General features: G+C 39.6%; 1 non-coding gene across 1 annotated transcript; it reads left to right on the top strand.

Moving 5' to 3' along the window:
- Window positions 1-4183: 4183 nt before the first annotated feature.
- LOC145044431 (small nucleolar RNA R71) lies at window positions 4184-4290 on the top strand. Its single transcript, XR_013681383.1, has one exon. It is a non-coding gene; the product is annotated as a small nucleolar RNA R71 (small nucleolar RNA).
- The last annotated feature ends 4064 nt before the right edge of the window (window positions 4291-8354 follow it).

Below are 8354 nucleotides of genomic sequence, written 5' to 3'. Positions count from 1 at the left end.
GTATGACGTGGAGAACTTATGGGTCACCCCATATTTATTGAGCACCTTTTCCAATTGATCATTGGCAAAGTGTGTGCCACAGTCACTAATTAGGGCCTTCGGAACACCAAACCGGGAGAATAGTTTTTTTAAGAATCGTACCACTACCCGTCCATCATTTGTAGGTAAAGCTTGGGCCTCCGCCCATTTCGAAACATAATCTACCGACACTAGGATGTACTTGTTTCCTTTGGATGTGGGAAAAGGTCCCATGAAGTCAATGCCCCACACGTCGAACACCTCACACACTTGAATGCTATGTTGTGGCATCTCATTTCGAGATGAAATGTTTCCCACCCTTTGACAAGCATCGCATTCTTTGACATATTGGGCTGCATCTTTGAAGATTGTAGGCCAATAGAACCTAATGTCAAAGATCTTCTTTGCGGTATAGTGTGCTCCATGATGTCCTCCCGTGGGCCCACTATGGCAGTGTTCTAGTATTCTTCGACTTTCCTTCCCGAACACACATCTTCTTATAATTCCATCCGCACAGCTTCGAAAGAGGTATGGATCGTCCCAAAAGTAATATTTGATCTCCGCAAAGAATTTCTTCTTTTGCTGACTACTATAATCCTTCGGGACGTAATTTGTAGCTAAATAGTTAGCTATGTCTGCGAACCATGGCTCCTCTCCCACGGACACCATAATGTATTCATCCGGAAAGTCGTCTCCATCCTTATCTTCTTGCAATTTCGGGTTCTCGAGCCTAGATAAATGATCGGCCGCTACGTTCTCCATTCCTTTCTTGTCTCGTATCTCTATATCGAATTCTTGAAGAAGCAGCACCCATCGTATTAGTATTGGCTTGGCATCCTATTTGGAAAACAAATACTTGATAGCTGAGTGGTAAGTAAAAATAGTGGTTTTAGATAAAACCAAGTAAGGGCGAAACTTGTCAAAAGCGTAAACCACGGCTAACAGTTCTTTTTCAGTAGTAGTATAATTCTCTTGGGCAGGATTTAAGGTCTTTCTTGCATAATAGATGGGTTGAAAGTGCTTATCAACCCTTTGTCCAAGGACCGCTCCTAGTGCATAGTCACTAGCATCACACATGATCTCGAAGGGTAAGTTCCAATTTGGTGCTATAATGATCGAGGCATTAGTTAATTTTTCCTTTAGAAAGTCAAATGCCTCTAAACACTCTTTAGTAAAATTAAAGGGTGCATCTTTTAGTAATAATTGTGTTAGAGGTTTCGTGATTTTGGAAAAATCTTTTATAAAACGCCGGTAAAAACCTGCGTGTCCCAAAAAACTTCTAATGCCCTTCACATTAGTTGGTGGGGGTAATTTGGCAATGGTTTCTATCTTTGCCCGATCCACCTCAATTCCCTTTTTAGAAACTTTATGTCCTAAAACTATACCCTCCTTGACCATGAAGTGACACTTTTCCCAATTTAGGACCAAGTCGGTTTTCTCACATCTAGCAAGCATGGAGTCAAGATTTGTGAGGCAGTCATTGAAAGAAGATCCGAATACAGAAAAGTCATCCATAAAGACCTCCATGAACTTTTCCACCATATCATGGAATATGGCGGTCATGCACCTTTGAAATGTCGCAGGTGCATTGCATAGTCCAAATGGCATGCGTCTATAGGCGAAAGTCCCACTGGGGCATGTAAAGGTGGTCTTTTCTTGGTCCATTGGGTCTATGGGTATTTGAAAATACTCTGAAAACCCATCTAAAAAGCAATAGTAGCTATGGCCCGATAGTCTCTCTAACATTTGATCTATGAAAGGAAGGGGAAAATGGTCTTTGCGAGTGGCATCGTTTAGCTTTCGATAATCGATGCACACTCGCCAACCGGTTACCGTTCGCGTTGGAATTAACTCGTTCTTTTCGTTGGTAATGACCGTCATTCCTCCTTTCTTGGGCACCACTTGGACCGGACTCACCCATGGACTATCGGAGATGGAGTAGATGATTCCTGCATCCAAAAGCTTGACCACCTCCTTCTTGATGACTTCTTGCATGTTCGGGTTTAATCGTCTTTGATGTTGCACCACCGGCCTTGCTCCTTCTTCTAAATTGATTTTGTGAGAGCAGTAGGATGGGCTTATTCCCTTGATGTCGGAGATGCTCCATGCGATGGCTCTTTTCCTTTTCTTCAACACGCGTACAAGCTCCTCCTTTTCCGTCTTGGATAGGTCCGAGGCTATGATCACAGGCTTCTAATTTCCTTCTTCCAGAAAGGCATACTCCAGATGGTCAGGTAGTGTTTTAAGCTCCAATTTGTTGTGCATAGTGACGGACTCGCCGAGTGCAGGTTTGGTACTCGGCGAGTTGGTGGTTGCATTCACGACTTTTGGCTTTTCTTCAGATGTACTCGGCGAGTAGATCGGGTCTACTCGGCGAGTAGGGCTTTCAGCTTGCTTCTTTATTTCTTCATACTCCGCTTCTTCCAACAGTCTTTCAATCTCTAGTAAGTCCTTTTCTGGATCAAATACTTCATCCAAAGCTGCAAACTTGCTGGAATCTTCAGGTATGTCTTCTTCCAATAGTTCGTCAAGCATGTCGATTGAGAAAGTCTTGTCGTCACTACTCCTTGAGTACTTCATGGCTTGGTCTACCCCGAATGTCACTGAATCGTCCTCAACTCGCAATGTGAGCTTAGAATCTCTCATGTCTACGATAGCGCTAGCGGTGTTGAGGAAGGGCCTTCCAAGGATGATTGGCACTTGCGGATCCACCTCCATGTCGAGAATGATGAAATCATCAGGGAAGACAAATTTGTCTACTTTCACTAGCAAATCTTCACAGATGCCTCTTGGGAAAGTAACCGTCTTGTTTGCCAAATGAATTGCCATTCGAATTGGCCTTGGCTCCGGGAGGTCCAGCTTCTTAAAGAACGAGTATGGCATAAGGTTCACACTTGCTCCAGAATCAGCTAAGGCATGAATTGCAGCCAAGTTGCCAAATTGGCAAGGCAAAGTTAAGCTCCCCGGATCACCCTTCTTCTTTGGTAATTTGTTTAGCATTGTAGCGGAGCAATTCTCATTAAGCACTACCTTCTGCACTTCCTCCATCTTTCTTCTGTTAGTGAGGAGTTCCTTAAGGAACTTAGCATACTTGGGCATTTGCATGACGGCTTCAATGAAAGGGATGTTGATTTGAAGAGTTTTAATATGATCTAGAAACTTCTGATATTCCTCTTCCTGCTTCTCTTTCTTGGCTCGGGATGGGTATGGCATTGGAGGCTGGTATGGTTTTAAAGGAGGCTGTTCATTTGTTTTAGCAGGGGTACTCGCCGAGTCCATCGGTCCTACTCGGCGAGTAGGACTCTCAGATTGTGAGTGTTGGTTTTTGACTTGTTCTTCCGTTCCTTCCTTCTGTGAGTCCTTGGTTGCTTCAGTTCGAATGGGGGCCAGGGGAGTAATGATCTTCCCACTTCTTGTGGTAACAATATTTACTTGTGCGCCTTGTGGGTTGTTCTCGATTTTGCTAGGAAGCTCACCCGGTGACCTTTGGTTTAGTTGTTAAGCAAGTTGCCCAAGCTGCGTTTCTATGTTGTGGATAGATGCTTGCTGGTTCCTGAGCATTGTTCTTGTTTCTTGGATAGCAGCATCATGGTCACTATGTCTTTTCTCGGAAACGGCCACAAATTTAGTTAGCATATTTTCCAAGCTTGGCTTCTTCTCTTGCACCGGCTCCTCCTTTTGGTAAAAGCCTCTCCCTTTTTGTCTGTACTTCTCCTCCTTGGCCTTCTTATACTCTTCGTAAGGCAGCCACTCCTTCTTTTGTTTGCGCCAGTCCTCATCATACCGGTCACCGCTCGAATAACATACTTGTGCCTTTTTGTTGCCGTTCTCATCCAAATCGCAATCTCTAGTGAGGTGAGGTCCATTGCAGTTTTCACAACCCACCCGTATGGCATGGATAGTTTGATCCATTTTGTCCATTCTCCTATCCATGGTTTATAACATGGCCATGACCGCGGATAAATCTTCAGTAGCAGCGTACGCGGCTCCCCTCGTGACATCATTCCTAGGGTTGTGGTATTCTTTAGAGTGTTTAGAGAATTCTTCAATCAACTCTTTAATCACCGGGGGTGGCTTCTTTATAAGTGGGCCTTGTGAGTCTAGCAACTGCGGGGTCGTGACATTGACTCCATCATAAAAGATGGAAACTTCTTGCTGGCTGTTTAGATCATGGTGTGGGCAATTTCATAGCAGACTTTTGTACCTCTCCCATGCTTCATATAAAGACTCTCCAGCTTGTTGTTCAAAGTTTGCAATGGCCTTCTTGAGTTTGGCTATCTTGGATGGTGGGCAAAAGTGATCAATAAATTCTTCCTTCATTTTGGCCCAAGTAGTGACTGACCCGGGGGGGAGTGATTTGAGCCAGTCTTTAGCAGCACCCTTGAAGGTTACCAGAAGCATACGAAGTAGTTGAGTTTCGCGGGTTACATTTGGAATGTTGAAGTAATCAGTAACATCATTTACTTCATCTAAATGTTTGTAGGCATCTTCATGATCTTTCCCATAGAAAGGTATTTCCTTGAGTGAAGCTAGGATATGACCTTTTAGCTCGAAGGTAGCAGTTGCGGGAATTGCGGGTTGCACAAGTCCCGGGCCATGGTCATCGCGCATCCTCTTCTTCCATTCTCCCATGGGAATTTCATCAGTGTTAGCCATAGTGAATGCTAACTCTTCCTCCGATTTGGTTTCTTGTTCGTACGTTGCCTCCTCTTCTTCCTCGGTCTCGTATCCAATATCTTCTTGAATTGGCTCCTCAATTATCAAGGAAGCGCTAGAAGCTCCTGATTTACTGCTCTTTTTTTCCCAAAAACAGTCTTCAAGTTGGACAATGGTGATTTCTTTGGTGTGCTTGAACTCTCCACGTCCTTCCCTTTGTTTCTTTTCAATGTGGATTTGGGGTCTTCAAACGGGGGTACCAGTGGTGTGTTTGCTCCTCTGGTCATGAAAGTCCTGAAATTGATCAAAAAAAAAACGTAAAAAGAACAAAAAGATTGTAAACAAATAAAAAAATTGCTGACTAAACTGCTACTCGCCGAGTAGGTGTGAGTGCACTCGGCGAGTATCAGTGATATTTCAAAAAAAAAATTCTAAGTTTTAACCTAACTAAAACAGATACTAAAACCTAATTACCAGTTACTAAATTGCAATAAATGAACTTTATGCAAGTAAACTCACACAAAGGATCGAAAAAATTAGGAATTAGCTTAATTATTTAGAACCGTTCCCCGGCAACGGCGCCAAAAACTTGATGTGTGTAAATTCAACTAGTTTTATCCCTACTTTTTATTAATAATTTGAGCACACAAAGGCAGTGAACATGTCTTTAAGTGGTATAGATTGATAAGTGAGGTATCGAACTCAGGGAACGGGCAATTAAACTAATAGCTAATTTTAACTAAAACAAATAATAAAAGTAAAGGGTTTTTCTCTAGTTTTGCAAGACTAGAAACTTAGACAAACTAAATTAACTAATTAACTAAAGCAACAACTATTCACCAAATTTGATAAAGATGTTTCTATTTAGGTTCAACCAATTCACTCCTATGGTTATTTAAGTTAAGGTGGATTAATTGCTATTGGTTACCAATTATAATAGTTAGGTTCATATTCATTACTCCTAACCCTTAGACAATTAACTAATTTAAGCGTTGATCAAGTGTTTAAACTAATTAATTCCCTAGATTAATTATTTGGATTAAATAAGATTTGTAATGGTTAATTAAGTTATTAATTCAATTAACCTCTTGTTGATGGTTTCTCAAACAAGCTCACACATTAATCTTCTTATTTTCTTATTAATCTTTGTTTCATAATCATTACTTCTAAGCATATGTTTTAGCATTCACATAGACATATGAGGTTAACAATTAAGTGATGTTCATGCAACCTAATTGCCTTCCAATTAACAGAAAATAGTAGTGATTAATACATAAGGTTCTTTAACAAACTTAATTTAATAAATCACCAATAGACAATTAAGCAAAAATTAATAATTAAACCATAGGAGTTATTTGGTATTCCCCAAACAGAAACAAAAACGAATTTAGCTCATAGTTGCAGTAGAAACAAACACAAAAACAAAGTTTTTTAAAGCAAACATGTTTAATTCCTAAGTCTAAGTGGTAGAATTAACCTAATTGCTTGAATTCTTCCAACTCTTGAAGCTTAGGGTTCCTTAGCGCCTTCTGAACCTTTTAGTCGCAGCTAATCCTTCAAAAATCGCCAGGAATGCCTTCCCATGAGATAAGGATTCGTCTTTTATAGATATCCCAAAACAGGGGGTACTCGGCGAGTAGCAGAATCAACTCGCCGAGTAGGGTCGTACTTATCCGTCTTGAATTAGCAGTCGTATTTATCTTCTGGCATATCGTCGTGTACTCGCCGAGTAGGGTCGATCTACTCGCCGAGTAGAACTCCTTCTTTCACTCTTTAATCTTCACTTGCTTTCCTTTTCTCCTTTTTGCCTCCAAGCATATCTTTTGGACTGAAAACACAATTCACAACATTTTAAGTACCTTTTGTCCACGTTATTCACATAATTAATCAAAAATAACTAAGAATATATGTTAAATAATTAACTAATTATGCACATATCAGTTGCCCTATCCTACCCGTTCGGCTAACGACCCTCCACCAGTCAAGCAAGCGGTAGGTGTGAGTGTACACCCATTAAGCGCTATTTTATAGGCAGCAACCTTATACCCACTTTATAAACCGGCTTCGTGAATGAGGCCTACTAACGGTAAGACTAGCATTTTAAGTTATACATATATATGTTAACTAAACTTGTAATAATATATAATAGTATAGGGTTGAATTTTAAACTTGTAAAATTCTAAGGGTTTGAAATTTAAATTACTCAAAATTAAACTTTTAATCATAAATTCAAACTTCAAAACTTGAGGGCAAGTATTGAACTTTTCAAAACATAAGGGATCAAATAACAAATAATTCAAATTAATCAATTAATTTCATAATTATCTATATTTGACCTAATCTTAATTTTAGTCATTAGATAATTACCAAATAATTTTAAATAATCCATATTTATCACATAAACAACTAATATTAAAAGATTTGAAATTACCTATTATTTTGGCAAGGATAAACACTTAATTAAGATAAAATTCGGATTTTAACTTCATAAAACAAATTAAGCATCAAGTCCAAGTCAAAACAGCAGCCAAAACCCGAAAATCCATCTTTCTGACGAACTGACTCGCCGAGTCAGATCTAGACTCGCCGAGTAGGGTCAACTCGCCGAGTCCAAATACTGACTCGCCGAGTTGAGTCGGGCAGGGACCAAAAAAACGATTTTCAGCAAATAAGGCAATTAAGCATCACATTCAACTGAAACCAATCAAGTCTCTGGTACCACTGATGGGTTTTATGCATAAGAAACATTCCTATGTGCTCATACAAACCCTAATGCTTGGATCTAGGTTTCACTATTGAACATGCTTTAATTCCAAGACTTACAAACCCTAATCTAGCATATTAACAACAAAATTAACATATAGAATCAGATCTAGATGTTTACCTCTTCAAGAGTTGGCTTAGATCTTCTCTTTCTTCTTCTATTAAGCCTAGAGTCACAAATGCAACTCCTCTAATGGTTTACAAACCCCACAAGCAAGAAGGCAATATGAGAGAGGGAGAGAGAGGCTAGAAATCGGCCTAGGGTACTCTTAGAATCAAGTGGTATCCGAATTCAAAGCCCTAGGGGTCATATTTATACTTACATGTTACTAGGGTTTCAATCTAAACCCTAATGGACAGCTTAGCCACCAAGCAGCCCATGGAACCTTCTGGAATAAGGCCCTTGGACGAAAATATGATGGTTACCCATCATAATTTCGTTCCCCCTTAAGCCCATTAGGTTTCCTTAACCAAAAACTCAACTATCATACATTTGACACTTTATACCCCTTTATTCAATTAATCTCTTTTGACCACTAAATTAATTCTTAATTAATTTATGACCAATACTAATTAAATAAATATGATTTCTCCTTTAATATATTACTCTTATAATATATTAATAAATCATAATACTCTCTCTTTCTCCTTAAATTACCTTGTCAAGTTGCTTTGGAGAAGGCAACCCAAAAGGACCATGCACAACCGGGTCAAGTACATACCAAATATAGTTACGGGCTTAGACACTATTCCAACAATATGATCATAACAGACCTGTCGTGCCGGTACGTCAGAGTTTTAGATCGGCAGATGTGAAATATATGGATGAGGTTGAATCTCAAGATCTCTATTATATTTTTAATCTTAACAGAACCTATATATATATATATATATATATATATATATATATATATATA

The sequence above is a fragment of the Lactuca saligna genome, chromosome 4, assembly GCF_052625555.1.
Source record: "Lactuca saligna cultivar CGN05327 chromosome 4, ASM5262555v1, whole genome shotgun sequence".
Classification (NCBI taxonomy): domain Eukaryota; kingdom Viridiplantae; phylum Streptophyta; class Magnoliopsida; order Asterales; family Asteraceae; genus Lactuca; species Lactuca saligna.
The sequence above is the reverse complement of the archived record's forward strand: the minus strand, read 5'-3'. Positions and strand labels throughout refer to the sequence as shown.